Source organism: Coenobita brevimanus, chromosome 29 (genome assembly GCF_032717465.1).
Source record: "Coenobita brevimanus isolate Jiangsu-jjx chromosome 29, ASM3271746v2, whole genome shotgun sequence".
NCBI lineage: Eukaryota > Metazoa > Arthropoda > Malacostraca > Decapoda > Coenobitidae > Coenobita > Coenobita brevimanus.
The window spans coordinates 2,642,501-2,659,941 of record NC_136982.1 but is presented as its reverse complement, the minus strand read 5'-3'; the positions used below and the strand labels follow the sequence as shown (position 1 = coordinate 2,659,941).

The window sequence follows — 17,441 nt, the reverse complement described above, 5'->3', positions numbered from 1 at the left end:
TGTTCTGGCTAATGATACTTTCATTCAGCTGAGGAGAGACTCCTCAGAGGTAACCCATTCAGTCCAATGAATTATTTTTGTTTTATTCTTGTTCATACCAACTGACTTTATTGAACTTAAAGGGAGATGTCTTATAGTGAGAGGGTTAACGAAAGGTACATTTGACCTCCCAAACTTGTAAAACCTCTTGAAATAAAATAATCTGGTGGTAGCAAGAATAATGTGGAAATATCAGTGAAAGGGTTAAGGTGTTAAAAACGAACTTCTCTCTCCTGTTTAGCTTGAGGACATATATAGTTTATGCTGGCTAACTCCATAGTTTTCTTTTCCCTCAGGGTGAAGGGGGTTGTTACTGGGACTAACACAGTCCTGGGCCCATATACTCCTGAGAGGACAATCCAAAATTGGTCATTGGATGAAAAGATCGATACTCTGCATTGTAAAGATACAAATTTATTATTATTCCTTATCATATAAGTATTCTTTTTCATTATACTACTGTATAGGTTGTGATGTTTGAAACACACTCATATATCATTCAGACAGTCATTCAAGCTCGCCTCTTCACATGCTCATCTCTACCTTTCTTAACATGGGAGACAAGGACAAAGAAGTGCAGCTGTTGACCAGTGTGGGAATATTCCTGTCAGAACTTTTTGTTTTGAGCTGTCTCCTCCTGTCATCTCAGAGATAATTAGACCACAACAAATCCATCTGTCACCATGTAATCATAGACGTGGTGTTTGTCACTGCGGCCAGTTCTCAACAGAAATTAGGGATGCATTCCACATTATAAGCAACTTTCTTACAACTGGTACTGAAAAACATTGTTGTTGTGGCCCCAAGCTTATCTGAAACATAATTCTGGTGGACTGCAGACTTATATTGCCTTTTTTCTGCAGCACACCATCCTCCTTTCATGGAATATGGAAGAAGTTGAGGAATGTTTATATGACCAGGCAGTTGAGTTTGCTTGCCTCTGTCAGTGCCATCACATACGGTATCCCTCTCCAAACTGAAAAAAACAGATCATTCTTATGGGTAGCAGTAGAACTTAATTTGGTAATTTTTTTTTCTGTCTTCCATACCAAAAAATATAATGATGAGCTACTGTCTTCATAGGCTACACCTCTGACTGCTAAGTACTGTACTTTGCTGTACCAAATAAATTGAGCTGGCATTAGCCACACAATAACACATATGTATGATACAGAATTGCTGGAGAGGGACGCCTTCCCGTGCTGACCAAGATACGATTATGATGCTCTTATGCAAATGTCCCTCATCTCTCTCCTTGCCCCATAAAAGGAGTATGGTGGAATGTATGAAAGGAGCAACCACAGTTTCACGCTGAGATAAACTTCAGGCCACAACAGCAATAATGATTGTTGTAGTGATAGCATGAAATTCCTATTACAGCTGTAGAAACAAATGTTTCTTCATGGTCCCAGAGAAATTACCGGTATGATCACTGTTATTAGTGTAATGTTATTGCTAAAATTATTGTTATTATTATTAGTGATGGCCAAGGTAGAGCTGCAAAGAAAGTGGTTGAGGAGGCGAAGGGGAAGACAGGAGGAAGCAGCTCCTGTGAGAAGAGTGGAGAAATTGCAAGATAGTGAGAAAAGGACAGAGTATAAGAGCATAGTGGAAGAAAGATTGGGAAGGTATGAGCTAGAGCAGATGGAAGGGGTGGAAGACGTATGTAAGATATTCACGGAAGAGATAAGCGCAGCGTGTGAGGCGGTTTGTGGAGTGAGGAGGAGATGCAAGGGTGTGCAAGGGACAGCATGGTGGAATGATGAGGTGAAACGAGCTGTGGAACAAAAGAAGAAGGCATATGGTGAATGGTTGGCGAGTAGAGGTAGGGGAGAAGATGAGAGAGAGAAGAGAGAGGTATATGTGAGCAGGAGAAGGGAGGTTAAGAGACTGGTGAAGGAGAGTAAGAAGAAAGTGGATGAAGAGTTTGGGAGGAATCTGAGTGTGAAATGGAGGGAGAGTAAGAAATTGTTTTGGAAGGAGATAAAGAAAGTAAGGCAGTGTGAAAGGGGAAATAGTAGGGGAGTGAAGGATATGAATAATAGATTGTTGGTGGAGAAGAGAGAGAAAGTGAGGAGATGGAAGGAGCACTTTGAGGATTTGTTGAATGTAGAGAGTGAGAGCAGTGTGAGTATAAGTGGTTGGGGAATGGCTGGGAGAAGAAGAGATGAGAGGAGGGAGGAAGAGATCAGTAGGGCGGAAGTAGTGGAAGCGATGAAGAAGATTAAGCTGGGAAAGGCCCCAGGAATTGATGGAGTGTGTGGTGAAATGCTTAGGTATGGGGGTGAGATTGTTGTGGAGTGGATATGGAAGTTGTGTAGATTGGCTTGGGAAGAGGGAAGGGTTCCAGAGGACTGGAAATCAGGTATAATTGTTCCTTTATACAAAGGAAAAGGGGAGAGAGAAGTATGTGGTAACCATAAGGGTATTTGCCTTCTTAGTGTGACTGGTAAAATATATGGTAGAATACTCATTGATAGGGTTAGGCATATGACAGAGGAGCTAGTTGGAGAAGAACAAGGGGGATTTAGGAAGGGAAAAGGGTGTGTAGACCAGATATTTGTTCTAAGATGTTTAGTGGAGAAGTATCTAGAGAAGGGAAGGAAAGTGTATGCTGCCTTCATGGACTTGGAGAAAGCTTATGACAGAATAGATAGGCAAGGTATGTGGAAGGTATTAAGAATATATGGAGTGGAGGGGAAATTGTTGAGTGCTGTGAAGAGTATGTATGAGGGAGCTAGGGCTACGGTGCGAGTGGATGGTGAGCTGAGTGAGTTCTTTGATCTCAATGTGGGACTGAAACAGGGGTGTGTAATGTCTCCATGGCTGTTTAATATATATATGGATGGGGTTGTAAAGGAGGTGCAAGGTAGGGCAGTGGATGTGGGGGTGGCCCTAATGAATGAGGGTGAGATTTGGAAGCTTCCGGTGTTGCTGTTTGCTGATGATACAGTATTGTTGAGTGAAGATGAATGGGAGTTGCAAGGTTTGGTGAATGAATTTGGGACAGTGTGTAGGAGGAGGAAGCTGAAAGTTAATGTAAACAAAAGTAAAGTTATGGTGTTTGAGAGGAATGAAGTCACAGAGTGTGCAGTGAGGTTGGATGGTGAGGATATGGAGAATGTGAGTGCATTCAAGTACTTGGGTAGTGTGATGAGTAAGGATGGAACTTTGGGGGATGAAGTAAATGAAAGGGTACAGCAGGGAAGGAAGGTTGTTGGTACACTGGAAGCAGTGATGAGAAATAGGGAGGTGAGTATGGAAGTTAAGAAGTCACTGCATGATGGAATTGTGATCCCTACCCTGACGTATGGAAGCGAGGCGTGGACATTGCAAGAAGGGAACAAGTCAAGAGTGAGAGCAGTGGAAATGAGTTACTTGAGAGGAGCATGTGGAGTGACGTGGAGGGACAGGTTGACGAATGAAGAAGTGAAGGAACGTTGTGGGGTAGATGTGGATGTGGTTGAAAAGATTAGGAGAAATACACTGAGGTGGTTTGGACATGTGGAGAGGATGGAGAATGAAAGACTGACTAAGAGGGTGTATGTAGGTGAGGTGGAGGGAGGGAGAGGGAGGGGTAGACCGAGGATGAGGTGGAGGGATGGAGTTGAGAGGTATATGAGGGAGGGGGGGTGATTTGGGGGGAGGGGAGTCAAATGGTGGGTGACAGAGTGACCTGGAGGCGTTTTGTCTGCGGCCACCCTTTGCGGGTTTAGGGCGTCGGGCTATAGATAGATAGATAGATAGATTATTATTATTATTATTATTATTACAGTATTATGATTATTATTATTATCAATCCTATACCTTACGGGATTTTGGCGTCTGGCAATAGACATATAGACTATACCGCTGTGGGAGATTCAATATCTGTGTGTGTGTGTGTGTGTGTGTGTGTGTGTGTGGCTTTACAGGAAATGACCAGTAACCATGAGAACAATGACAGATCCTGGGAAAAATAAATAGCTAGGAAAATAATATTAAAACAATTAAGGGAAGGATCAGGAGTATATTTTTGAAATGCATATAAGGGCAACAAAACTACAACAGGGAGATGTTGCAGTGTAAGGAGTGGTAGCGAATGTGCTGTGGCAGTGTGGGATGTTAGGATGAAGTGTGGCAGTGTGAGCTGCGGCAGTGACAGGTATGGTAATGTATATAGTGTGACGTAAGTGTGTGAGGTGTAGCAGAATGAAGTGTGGCGGTTTATTTCAGTTTGACACGTGACAGTGAGGTGAGGCAATGGGAGGTATATCAAAATGTGAAGTGTGATAGTTAGGGTGTCAGAGTGTGAGATATGGCAGTGTGTGAGCTGTGCCAGTACGGGGTATGGCATTGTCTTCAGCACAGTGATATTCTTACCTCCCTGTACCATAGACCAGTGAGGAGGGAATCCCCTAACTGTCTCTGTGAAGCGATATAAGGGTGAGATACAAGGTCCTCTCCTCCCATACCTCCCCTACCCCCGCCCTCTCCTCCCTACCCTATCCCACAGTACTTCCCCTACTCTACTCCTAATCTTCCCTCCAGTACTTCCCCACCCCACCCTATCCTACTCCCATTATCCCACACCCTGCCCTCTCCCACCCTCCTTTCTGTCCCCTACCCGATGAAACTATACTCTCCATCTTCCTCACCATTTTTTTTTTTTCTTCTCCGCCCAGAGGCAGGAACGGGAAAATGGGCTGAAGGTCCCTATTTATCAAGGATCGCAACCAGTTTGTCGGGTAAAGAAGTCTTATCTATAGTAGTTGATTATTATTTTAAAAAATGGTTTGGTTTTCTTTCTTTTTTTTTTTACGCTTTCTATCCCCATAGATATACATATATACCTAGATGCCGCATGACACTACTTTGCGGCCGCCATCTTGGAGCGGTCGAGGTAGGTTGCCATTCGTACGATAATTATCGTACATGTACGATTAAACTGCCTCTACTACGATGTACGTACCTTTTCTTATTATCGTATATTCTGTACGATTATTCTGTGTTTTATTACGTAAGTATTTTAATGTAAAAAATGATAATAAAAAAAGTCTTTTCATCAAGAGTAAATCTTTTCCATAGACAGTATGTTATCTGTAAAATGAGAAGTTGTAATTTTCCTTAGTGCACTTAGGGTAACTGTTTATGAGATAGTGTAGAGGAATTATTTTGTTTTATAAATTTGGATGCATTTATTTAACTTTTCTAAACTGAATATTGTTATATAAACCTCCCCTAAATGATACATATATCGAAACTTTTAAGAATTTCCATTACTTTTTTATTATGAGACTAATGTTGTTTATATAAATTTAAAACTATTGAAGACATGTTGTGTTGATTACTCCATCATTTATTTTATCATGATCTTATAACTGTAGCCTAGAGCGTAATGAAATAGAGTAAAAAATATATCCGATAATTTTCACAGCCATCCGATACATTTTTACGATTATTTGGGTGGAAAAACGATAATTTTGAAACATCAGTATCATAACGCGATTAAAAAAAAAAAAAATCGGGCAACCTGGGTTGAGGCAGGCGATGTAGTGTTGCAGACATTCGGCAAAGTTGACCACTGTTTACCTAGAAATGCCGCAACATTGTGCTGCTTTTGGGTGTAAAACCGTCGAAATATTGAAACAAGACAACAGGGAATAATTTTCCACAAGTAAGTTCATTTAAAGACTAGTTTTTGTGTGATAATTTGACGTCAGCTTGCAATGCATCTTGGATGACAAAGTCAGTAATGTCCATGTGGCTGCTGTACCAGGGCCAGTGGCAGGTGAAATTATTACCTTACAGTCTTAAACCTGATGCAAAATTATTTGCTTTCTTGATTTTCGTCTCCATAAACTATCATGGAAGATTGGGGGAAAAAAGCTGCATAAAAATTTGATAAGTCGAGTTTGGAGGCTGTCCATTCCAAGAAATGACCGGATATATTGTCAAAATGTATTGTTGTGCAGGTATCACAGTGTCCGTATTAATATTATAATACGTATTCAAGGCCAAGCACAATGATTCTGTTTCATTTATCCCCATGAAGGTATTATTTTACAAGTTGCCATTATGTGGTTCAGGGATATGACCACCATAAACGCATAGTATGATACCTAACTCTAAGGTAAGCATTCCGCAGCAGCAGGTTAGGTTAGGTTAGGTTAGATTAAGTCCAGAAAAATATACTGCACAACCTTGGGGGTGTATTGGCAATTTGTAAAAATTTACCCCCATGAAGTAGATTCCAACAGAGTAATACTTTTACCACAAAAACCAACTAGAAAATGTATGCAGCTAAACGTAATGCAAATTTTTCTTACCTTTTATCTAAATAGGTTTCCTAGAGATCCTGAGCTGATAAAAGTTTGGGAAACAGCATTGTATTTTCTATGCATGTGTAGTTCTGTGTAATTTTTTTTTGCCTTATGCACTGTATTTTCTGTACATGTGTAACTCTGTGTGTAATTACTTTGCCTTATGTATTATATTTTCTGTTGATGTGTAATCCTATGTGTAATTATTGTGCCTTCTGCATTGTATTTTCTATTGATGTAATTTTTTTTTTCCTTATGCATTGTCTTTTCTATTGATGTGTAATTAAATGTGTATTTTTTCCCTTTTTGTATTGTATTTTCTGTTCATGTGGAATTATATTTTTTTTCCCCTTGTGCATTGTGACAGTGCAACTTAAAATGTATATTTTTTATAACCTGTGACTTGTAAGCCCTCCTTCCATTTTTCCTTCCTTCCTCCCTCTTGTCTTCCTTTCCTCTTTCTTCTGTGTACGGGTGACTCTACACTCAGTGACAAGCCAAATGGTTTCTTGTATACTTGTGAGAGTTTACCTAAGTGATATAAGCACAACGTGTGAAAATCAATTTTTATCAGCAACCAGCTAGGTCCTAATGGTTTTAAGCTTTGAAGATAGGAAAACTTAGAATATACACATGGTCAGGTGCGGAACATAATTCTTCAGTTATTCTTTTATGACAGATATAATAGCCTTGCAGAGGCTTAGATATATTTGGTATTCTAAACACTAGCTATACGGCTATAATATATTCTTCATTATGAACATCCGATTATGTACAATCTTTATTTTTCTCCTCTTTAAGCCTAAGTTTAACAAAATCGGACAACAAATGGCAAAGTTACATTCATTTTCATAGTCTGAATTCACGCTAAAACAAGCGCCACTATCACACGCTGGACCGTTCCAAGATGGCGGCCATGCAGACGCATCGGCGCTGTACTGTACTGAAGAATGGGCGATGCGGCATCTAGGAATATTTATATCTACGTCTATCCCTACCTTACCTGTGAAGTAGTATGAGTGAAGACAAAGGCATAAACTATACTCTTTTCACGTTAACCTGGCCCGGATTTTTTCCTTGTACAGCTTATTTCACGTAGCCTATGTCAGGGTGAGAGAATGGGAATATGGTTTAGGTATATGTGGGGGAGTTAATGAGAATGAGAGGGCAAGAGAGGGAGTATGTCTGATGATAAGCAAGAAGTGGAAGGAGAATATAAGAGAGTATGGAACAGTGGGTGCAAGGATTGTATGGGTGAGGATGAAAGTAGGTATACAAGCATGGGCGATTGTATGTGTGTATGCCCCGACAGAGGACCGAGTGGCAAGAGTGAAAAATGAGTTTTGGGCGAGAGTAGAAGCATGTATGGATAAATTTGAGAGGAGCGAGAGAGTGCTTTTGATTGGAGACATGAATGGCAAAGTTGGGAATGTACGAGTGGATGGAGTGGTTGGTCAGTGGGGTGTGCCAGCTGAAGTAGATGGGAATGGTAGTGCTTTGGTGGACATCTGTGCTGGTAAGGGGTTGAAAAATAGCCAACATCTACTTTCGGCATAAGATGATCCACCGGTATACATGGAGAGTAATGAGGAGGATGGAGGGTGAACTTGTTGAACGAAAGGCAATGATAGACTACGTGTGTGTGGATGAGCGAATGAGAAGACAAGTGTTGGATGCAGAAGTGTGGAGAGGGTGGGGGAATGGAGTCTCGGACCATCACTTAGTGATGGCCATGCAAGATAAAGCTGCAAAGAAAATGGTTAAGGAGAAGAAGGGGAAGGCAGGAGGAAACAGCTCCTGTGAGACGAGTGGAGAATTTGCAAGATACTGAGAAAATGGCAGAGTATAAGAGTATAGTGGAAGAAAGATTGGGAAGGTATGAGCTAGAGCAGATGGAAGGGGTGGAAAACTTATGTAAGATATTCACGGAAGAGATAGGCGCAGCGTGTGAGGTGGTTTGTGGAGTGAGGAGGAGATGCAAGGGTGTGCAAGGGACAGCATGGTGGAATGATGAGGTGAAACGAGCTGTGGAACAAAAGAAGAAGGCATTTAGTGAATGGTTAGCGAGTAGAGGTAGCGGAGAAGATGAGAGAGAGAAGAGAAAGGTATATGTGAGCAGGAGAGGGAGGTGAAGAGACTGGTGAAAGAGATTAAGAAGAAAGTGGATGAAGAGTTTGGGAGGAATCTGAGTGTGAAATGGAGGGAGAGTAAGAAATTGTTTTGGAAGGAGGTAAAAAAAGTAAGGCAGTGTGAAAGGGGATATAGTAGGGGAGTGAAAGATAGGAATAATAGATTGTCGGTGGAGAAGAGAGAGAAATTGAGGAGATGGAAGGAGCACTTTGAGGATTTGTTGAATGTAGAGAGTGAGAGCAATGCGAGTATAAATGGTTGGGGAATGGCCGGGAGAAGAAGAGGGAGGAAGAGATCAGTAGGGCGGAAGTATTGGAAGCAATGAAGATCAAGATGGGAAAGGCCCCAGGAATTGATGGAGTGTGTGGTGAAATGCTAAGGTATGGAGGTGAGATTGTTGTGGAGTGGATATGGAAGTTGTGTAGATTGGCTTGGGAAGAGGGAAGGGTTCCAGAGGACTGGAAATCAGGTATAATTGTTTCTTTATACAAAGGAAAAGGGGAGAGAGAAGTATGTGGTAACCATAAGGGTATTTGCCTTCTTAGTGTGACTGGTAAAATATATGGTAGAGTACTCATTGACAGGGTTAGGCATATGACAGAGGAGCTAGTTGGAGAAGAACAAGGGGGATTTAGGAAGGGAAAAGGGTGTGTAGATCAGATATTTGTTCTAAGATGTTCAGTGGATAAGTATCTAGAGAAGGGAAAGAAAGTGTATGCTGCCTTCATGGACTTGGAGAAAGCTTATGACAGAATAGATAGGCAAGGTATGTGGAAGGTATTAAGAATATATGGGGTGGAGGGGAAATTGTTGAATGCTGTGAAGAGTACGTACGAAGGAGCTAGGGCTACTGTGCGAATGGATGGTGAGTTGAGTGAGTTCTTTGATCTCAGTGTGGGACTGAAACAGGGTTGTGTGATGTCTCTATGGCTGTTTAATATATACATGGATGGGGTTGTGAGGGATGTGCAAGGTAGGGCAGTGGATGTGGGGGTGGCTCTATTGAATGAGGGTGAGATTTGGAAGATTCCGGTGTTGCTGTTTGCTGATGATACAGTATTGTTGAGTGAAGATGAATGGGAGTTGCAAGGTTTGGTGAATGAATTTGGGACAGTGTGTAGGAGGAGGAAGCTGAAAGTTAATGTAAACAAAAGTAAAGTTATGGTGTTTGAGAGGAATGAAGTCACAGAATGTACAGTGAGGATGGATGGTGAGGATATGGAGAATGTGAGTGCATTCAAGTACTTGGGTAGTGTGATGAGTAAGGATGGAACTTTGGGGGATGAAGTGCGTGAAAGGGTACAGCAGGGAAGGAAGGTCGTTGGTTCACTGAAAGCAGTGATGAGAAATAGGGAGGTGAGTATGGAAGTTAAGAAGTCACTGCATGATAGTATTGTGATCCCTTCCCTGACGTATGGAAGCGAGGCGTGGACCTTGCAAGAGGGGAACAAGTCAAGAGTGAGAGCAGTGGAAATGAGTTACTTGAGAGGAGCATGTGGAGGGACAGGTTGACGAATGAAGAAGTGAAGGAACGTTGTGGGGTGGATGTGGATGTGGTTGAGAAGATTAGGAGAAATACACTGAGGTGGTTTGGACATGTGGAGAGAATGGAGAATGAACGACTGACTAAGAGGGTGTATGTAGGTGAGGTGGAGGGAGGGAGAGGGAGGGGTAGACCGAGGATGAGGTGGAGGGATGGAGTTGAGAGGTATATGAGGGGGGGGGGGTAAGTTGGGGTGAGGGTAGTCAAATGGTGGGTGAGAGAGCGACTTGGAGGAGTTTTGTCTGCGGCCACCCTTTACGGGATTAGGGCGCCGGGCTATAGATAGATAGATAGACTATATCAGTGGAGGAGAAAGACAGTACTATAGTCACGGCGCACGACTCTGAGGTTGTCATTATCGTACCCTGGCAACGTACCATTCAAAAGTGCGTCCAATTTCGTATCATTATACATGAATGAATCATATTATTATGCACGAATATATTATACACGAATATTATTATACACGAACATACTATACACGAATCACTAGCGTCTCGTACACGAAATCAGACGCACTTTTGAATGATAGGTTGCCAGGGCACGATAATAACAACCTCAGAGTCGCGCGCCGGGAGTATAGAACTCTGCATCCTTTCCATAGCACTGCCTCATGACTAGCATCATTTTTTAAATCTATATTTGCAACACGGCAATCAAGACAAAAAGATGGCAATGTTAGACCAGATTATCGTAAAAGCAATGTAGCAGTCATATACACAACAGAACCTTTTTAGCCCATGGACGTCAGTTTTATTATATTCATTTTTACCAGACGATTTTCTTCATCTTGAGAGAGTCAAGAGGTTAATGAAGGCTTTATTGAGCAGTGCCATTCTGAAAAGTCTCTTGAGGAATCGTATTGTCCGGAGAACGTTAAGGAGAGAGAGAGAGAGAGAGAGAGAGAGAGAGAGAGAGAGAGAGAGAGAGAGAGAGAGAGAGAATCACCGTGCCGCAGGGTTGACCTCAAGAAAGTTTATAAGTACGGCCGGCGGCTCCTTACGTAACTCCCTCGCCCCGACAACGCGGTGGGGGGAGAATGGAGTATCCCCTTCCCTTAACCACTTCAGCCCAAGGACGTATTTTATAATGCAAACTACGGACGATTGTCATGCTCACTCCGGACGATTATGCTTTCTACGGACGATTATTATGCAAACTACGAACGATTATTATGCTCACTACAGACGATCATTATACACAATACGGACGATTATTATGCTCACTATAGACGATCATTATACACAATACGGACGATTATTATGCTCACTATAGACGATTATTATACACAATACGGACGATTATTATGCTCACTACAGACGATTATTATATTCACTACGGACGATTATTATACACAATACGGACGATTATTATGCTCACTACGTAAGATTATTATACTCACTACGGGCGATTATTATGGACACTACGGGCGATTATTATGCACACTACGGAAGATTATTATGCACACTACGGAAGATTATTATACTCACTACAGACGATTATTATGGACACTACGGACGATTATTATGCACACTACGGACGATTATTATACACACTACGGAAGATTATTATGCTCACTACGGACGATTATTATACTCACTACAGACGATTGTTATGCTCAATACAGACGATTGTTATGCTCACTACGGACGATTATTGGGCTCACTACGGACGATTATTAGGCTCAACGGACGATTATTGTTCACTACGGACGATTTTTATGCTCACCACGGACGATTAATATGCTCACCAGGGACGATAAGGACGATTAAGCTCTACAGACGATTATTATGCTCACTACTTACGATTTTATTCAGCTCATGACAAATTTTAATTAGTGATTTCTTAAAGTAACTGTCTTTTTTGTTTTATTTATATTCTAGACGATTTTTTTTCGGTTTTTAAGTTTTTTTAATTGATTGGGTTGATTTTTTTGTTTTGTTTTTTATTGATCTTTAGTGGCCAGTCAGATCTTTCCAAGCTGAATAAAATCGTCTCGAATTAGAATGAAATAAAACGCGTCATTGGGTTGGAAGGATCATTTAACTCCTAAGATCCAAAAACGTCTCTCTCTCTCTCTCTCTCTCTCTCTCCATACGCTTTTATTCAGTTCATGGGATTTTTTTTCTTTTCTTTGTGCAGTGACATAACCCCTTTCTCCAAATTAACATCTTGACACCGAGGATTTTCTTTCAGCTTCATTATTACTACCACCAGACGATTTTATTCAGCTCATGAATGATTACTCGTACTGAAAGGGTCAAAAAATCAAACTCTAACCCCTCTAGTTCGGAAAATGGCTTCCGGACTGAATGAAATCGTCGAAAGGAAGCGAGATTACTGCAAATTTATCTACCTCGACTCGAAAAAGCCCTCCCAAGCTGAGAAAAATCGTCTGGAGGCCGCAAGAATGAAATACAAAAAGATTTCTTGAAGGTAAAGTAAAATTCGTTAACACTCCGGGAACAAACACCTTCCTACCCACAGACGAGTTTTGGGGGGTTAGGTGTGTGTGTGTGTGTGTGTGTGTGTGTGTAAGATTTGTTTTTGCAAGAAGGCCGCGGGACAGCAAGATTACGCACTTCGATCTCGATGGACCGTATGTCCGTTGGGTTAAGAAGCTCCCTAGCACCTCATCCTTGGCGATTTATTTTGCAGTTTACACCTTACTATTATCTAACTGTTACCTTCACACTTTTCCAATACCGACATGAATGACATAAATAGAAGTGAAGGGAATTTTAACACGACATGTGTAAAATTAAACTGTTCAGGATTGCTACGAAAGCCTACTAAACTGAGTAGAATATAGTGATAAAACAGTTTTGGGCCGACGTGGACCCTCCTCAGGTATTGGTACCTGAAGTGGGAAGGGGTTAATGAAGATTGTACAACAGGTAACTCCAGGGCGAAAAGCCTCTCCTGAGCCGATTATAATCCTCTGAAAAATTTAAAGAAAGAAAAGAAATAAAGACTAAGGGACGTGATCGGAGTGAAAGAGTAAAACACACGTCATCGATGGGAAAGAATTAAATGTCATCGGTGTGAAAGGGTTAATCTTATCCCACATTCCATATATCAAAATCGGAAAGCAACAAAATCACCACAATCTCAGATAAGCGGTGGGTATTTCTAAGTTCCCGAGATAAACACTGGCGCCGGATGTGACACGATAACAGGCGGGAGTGACTCACTACGACGCACTCCTGTGACGTCACTGGGAAAGGCGGGAATGACGTAGAGCCGAATATTCCCCAATTCATCCTTTATGATCATTACACCTTAGAGAAGTAATGAGCTTCCTTTGTGATTATTTTACATATTACACCTTTGAGCCATATTGCGCTTCTTCCTTTGTGATTATTACCCATATTACACCTTTGAGCCGTATTGCGCTTCTTCCTTTGTGATTATTACCCATATTACACCTTTGAGCCGTATTGCGCTTCGTATTTTGTTTATTATACATATTACACCTTAGATAGATAGATAGACACCTTAGGCCCGTATTCTTGTGAGCCAAATACTTTCTACCTTCCCTTCCTCTGTTATTGTTATATATTTTATGTCTTAGAGCCGTATTGCGCTTCCACCTTTGTTATTATTACGCAGTATATATTACAGCTTAGAGCCGTATTCTTGTGAGCCAAATACATTCTTGCGTCGTATCCCACGTGGTTATTAGGCTTATATGTATTTCACTGTAGAGCCGCATTTTTAGGATTTTAGGAAATTTTCAAGCATCTTTTTATTTGTGATTTGTGCTCCATTTTACAGCATTTTTTTGTTTTGTTTCATGACCCACTGATTTCAATATATATTACATAAGCATACGAGAGAATAAAAGCGTGCTAGAGCCAAAAAATAAACAGGTAAGGATGTGTTAAGCAGCCGCCAAAATTCACGATTAAGTAAAAAAAAAAAAAAAAAAAAAAAAAAAAAAAAAAAACGAATAAAAGCAGGCGAGAATACGGCTCACTGCCTCAGAGGGTAATGACCACACACACACACACACACACACACACACACACACACACACACACACACACACACACACACACACACACACACACACACAGTTCTAGGAAGGCACTCGGCTGGGATGTTTTTATGAGCATGGAGATGTAACTTTCTCTCTCTCTCTCTCTCTCTCTCTCTCTCTCTCTCTCTCTCTCATGAACTGAACTTTAATCTCTCTCTGCTGAATTTGATAAATGTACTTTCTCTATGATGAACTAAGGTAACTCGGTACTGATTTTCCACAAGACCCACCGACATGTAAAAAAAAAAAAAAATCTCTAATACAGCCCTAACATGTATTCAATATGGACGGTTGGTACTAGAGCCAAAAGGGTAACATGGAAAGGTGTGTGGCGTGTAGGAGAGCTGGTGGGCATCAGGGAAGAGATTATCAGGTCTAACGTCGAGAATTCGATAGATACAAACAATCGGCACCATCACTAAGACGAACTTGGAATTCTTTGCGTGAAACGAATCTTCTCGTGTGTGTGTGTGTGTGTGTGTGTGTGTGTGTGTGTGTGTGTGTGTGTGTGTGTGTGTGTGTGTGTGTGTGTGTGTGTGTGTGCGCAAGTATTTTCCAGGACTTTCTGCACTTTTTCTATCATTTCTCTGTGCAGCTGTGAGAGAGGCAGAACTAGGTCGCATAAAGATAAGCAAGTTTGGGTGGAACGAAGATGATGCATACGATTTTCAGCCCTGTCGACGAGAAACCCAATTATTTTAGTACGTCTGAGTCGGCTGAGAAAATATTAAGAGAATTTGTAGTCTTGCTGATGTGATTCTTCCAGTGTATGTTATCTATGGTGATGTCAAGGAAGATGATGTCCTTAACTGCTTGAGAGACATCAGCGCTTAGTGTGACGTCTTGGCGTAACTGATGGTGATGCTGAGGTCTGTTCTTAGGTTATCGTATCTAGAAATGCATCAGTCTGTAAGATGTGTAAACAGTGACATCAAAGGTAGAGTCACAAGATATAGCGATGATGTGCGTCCCTTAGAGCGTCATTACAGAGCATGACGAGGCGCAGTGAACCTACAGTATCTTGGTACCCTCTGTGAACCACTGGAGGTAGGGAGTTTTTTTTTTCTTTTTCTAATGCAAGGAAGAAGGAATCAAAGGCCAGGCTCCCGCAAACCATTCCTTCAAAAATCAAACAAACAAACAATACAAAAGAGAGGCCAATTTAAGATCCGTTCATTTCGAGATGCCTGGACACACTGCGTTTGAAAGACTAGAGACCATATATATAGGATGCAAGAAATAGACAGAGGGAGACAGTTCCAGAGTTGACCTGTTGAGGTGGCTGTGGCTCCCTTGTTTTATCACAAGAAAGAGTTCTCCAATAGATCCCATTTTGTCCTGCCTTCCATACTTTTGCATTCTTTCCTGAATGTCACATACTCTTTCCTTCTCATACTTTTCCCTGTGCTTCATATTACTATCACATAAAATTATCTCACGTAACATACTCTTTTCTTGTGTGCTTGATCTTATTATCACATAAAAATGTCTCTCATTACATATTCTTTTCTTGTGTGCTTCATATTACTATCACATAAAAATGTATCACGCAACACATTCTCTTTTTGTGTGTGCTTCATATTACTACCTTATAAAAATATCTCACATATCATACGCTTCTCTTGTGTGCTTCATCTCGCTATCACATCAAAATATCTCACATAACACCTTCACTCCCTACAAGAGGAAGAGAAACGCCGGCGAACTTTCGATTTTACAAGTACCTGACCGTCCAGTGCCTCTCGATCAGGAAATAAGAGAGGCGGGAGACCAGGCACAATTTCGGATCAAGGACAGCAGCTATCTAATATGACACTGCGGTTCACCAGGTCACATACTTCAGCCACGTCCACAGAAGCCACAGACACCTTCCGCTACTTCATAGTTCGGTTTCTGAAGGCCAGGAAGCTGATGAGGTAGTGTGTAGCGCAGGAGGGCTTCATGTCCGATCCGATCCGATGATATTTCGGGGATATGTCTTTGTAACAGCTCCCCTCTTCTTCTTTAATCTGTGGCTGGTTCTTGTTGTTAGCTTTTCGATTCCTTTTCTCGCTTTTTCCATGCCGCATATATGTTGTCTTTACCTCTTGTATCTCTTTCATGTTTTCATATTCAAATAAGAGTCTTCCTATTATTCTCTTTATTTTTTTTTTTTTTTCGTATGGTTGATGTAGTTTATTGATCATCATTCTTTCTTCTTTGTAGCCTTCGCAAAATAGTAGAAAGTGTTCCAGATCTTCATTACAATAGGGAATCTTGCATTGCCATCCTGGTGTCTGTTTTCTGCTCTCAACGGCAAGCTATTCGTTCTTGCCCTGAATAATATCACTTCTTCTGGCCTGTTGTCATATATATCTTCGGTTTTCCCCAACTGTGTCTTCCATTGTTTATCTGTCTTTAGGCTTTATCTTTCTTCTGCTCCTTTTCTCCACAGTCCTAGGTCCTGTTCTTCCATTTTTTGTTCGGTTTCTCTTTACTCTCTGCTGTTAATCTATGTTCGTTGATTTTTACTCTTTTTATTAACTTCCTGCTATTTTTTTGCCCAGGTATTAGTTCCTCCTTCCAGGGTATCTCTCATGATCTTCTCCACCAGTTCATTTCTTCCTCCTTTTAATGTTGACTGAACGTATGCCAGCCTTGCCTTTATCACTCTTGTTTCAGTGAAGATCCCACCTCTCCTCTTATTCCTGCCAATGCTGAGTTTCTTCTTCCTCATATGTTGTCGGTGCGAGGGGGAAAGGGGATGCAGGCGCTGTTTACGAAGTGATACAAACAGCTGGTTCTTATTATTGTGTGTGTGTGTGTGTGTGTGTGTGTGTGTGTGTGTGTGTGTGTGTGTGTGTGTGAGAGTGAGTGAGTGAGTAAGCACGGCTGGGAGGGATGCAGTCATTGTCCTAGTCAGTCACACAGCTGGTCAAGATACTGTACAATCACTGCATCAATTATATCCACTGAAATGAAACACCTAATAGAAGACCGTAATCAAACTTGAAAAGCTACTTTGTGTCATAGGAAACTTCGCAACATCTCTTCCTAGGCGATTTATTTTGCCGGAATACAACTTCAGACTCATGCTATTTCCATCTTTTCGTATATCAATTTAATTTACACCACAAACATACGAGGGAATACAAAGGTGTAATAAACAAAATAAATCGATGACGAGGAGGTGTTACGGGACGAGTTTACTGTCCAGTGTCTCGTATGGTTAATTGGTCTTCGTTGTGCATCATATGTGGGTTTTAGTATGCGCTGACAGTGGATTATACCCGTACGTATAGCCATCTTTCATTCATATATGGCTCTAGGAACTCAGTGCATGGTGTAAGGTATTTTTAACCCCCTCTCTCTCTCTCTCTCTCTCTCTCACACACACACACACACA

At 41.3% G+C, this 17,441-nt stretch overlaps 1 protein-coding gene across 1 annotated transcript in view; it reads right to left on the bottom strand.

The window, feature by feature from the left end:
- The window catches only part of LOC145394906 (uncharacterized), a 71,145-nt gene that overhangs the window by 15,603 nt on the left and 38,101 nt on the right, over positions 1-17,441 (bottom strand). The gene's annotated exons all lie outside the window — the stretch shown is intronic.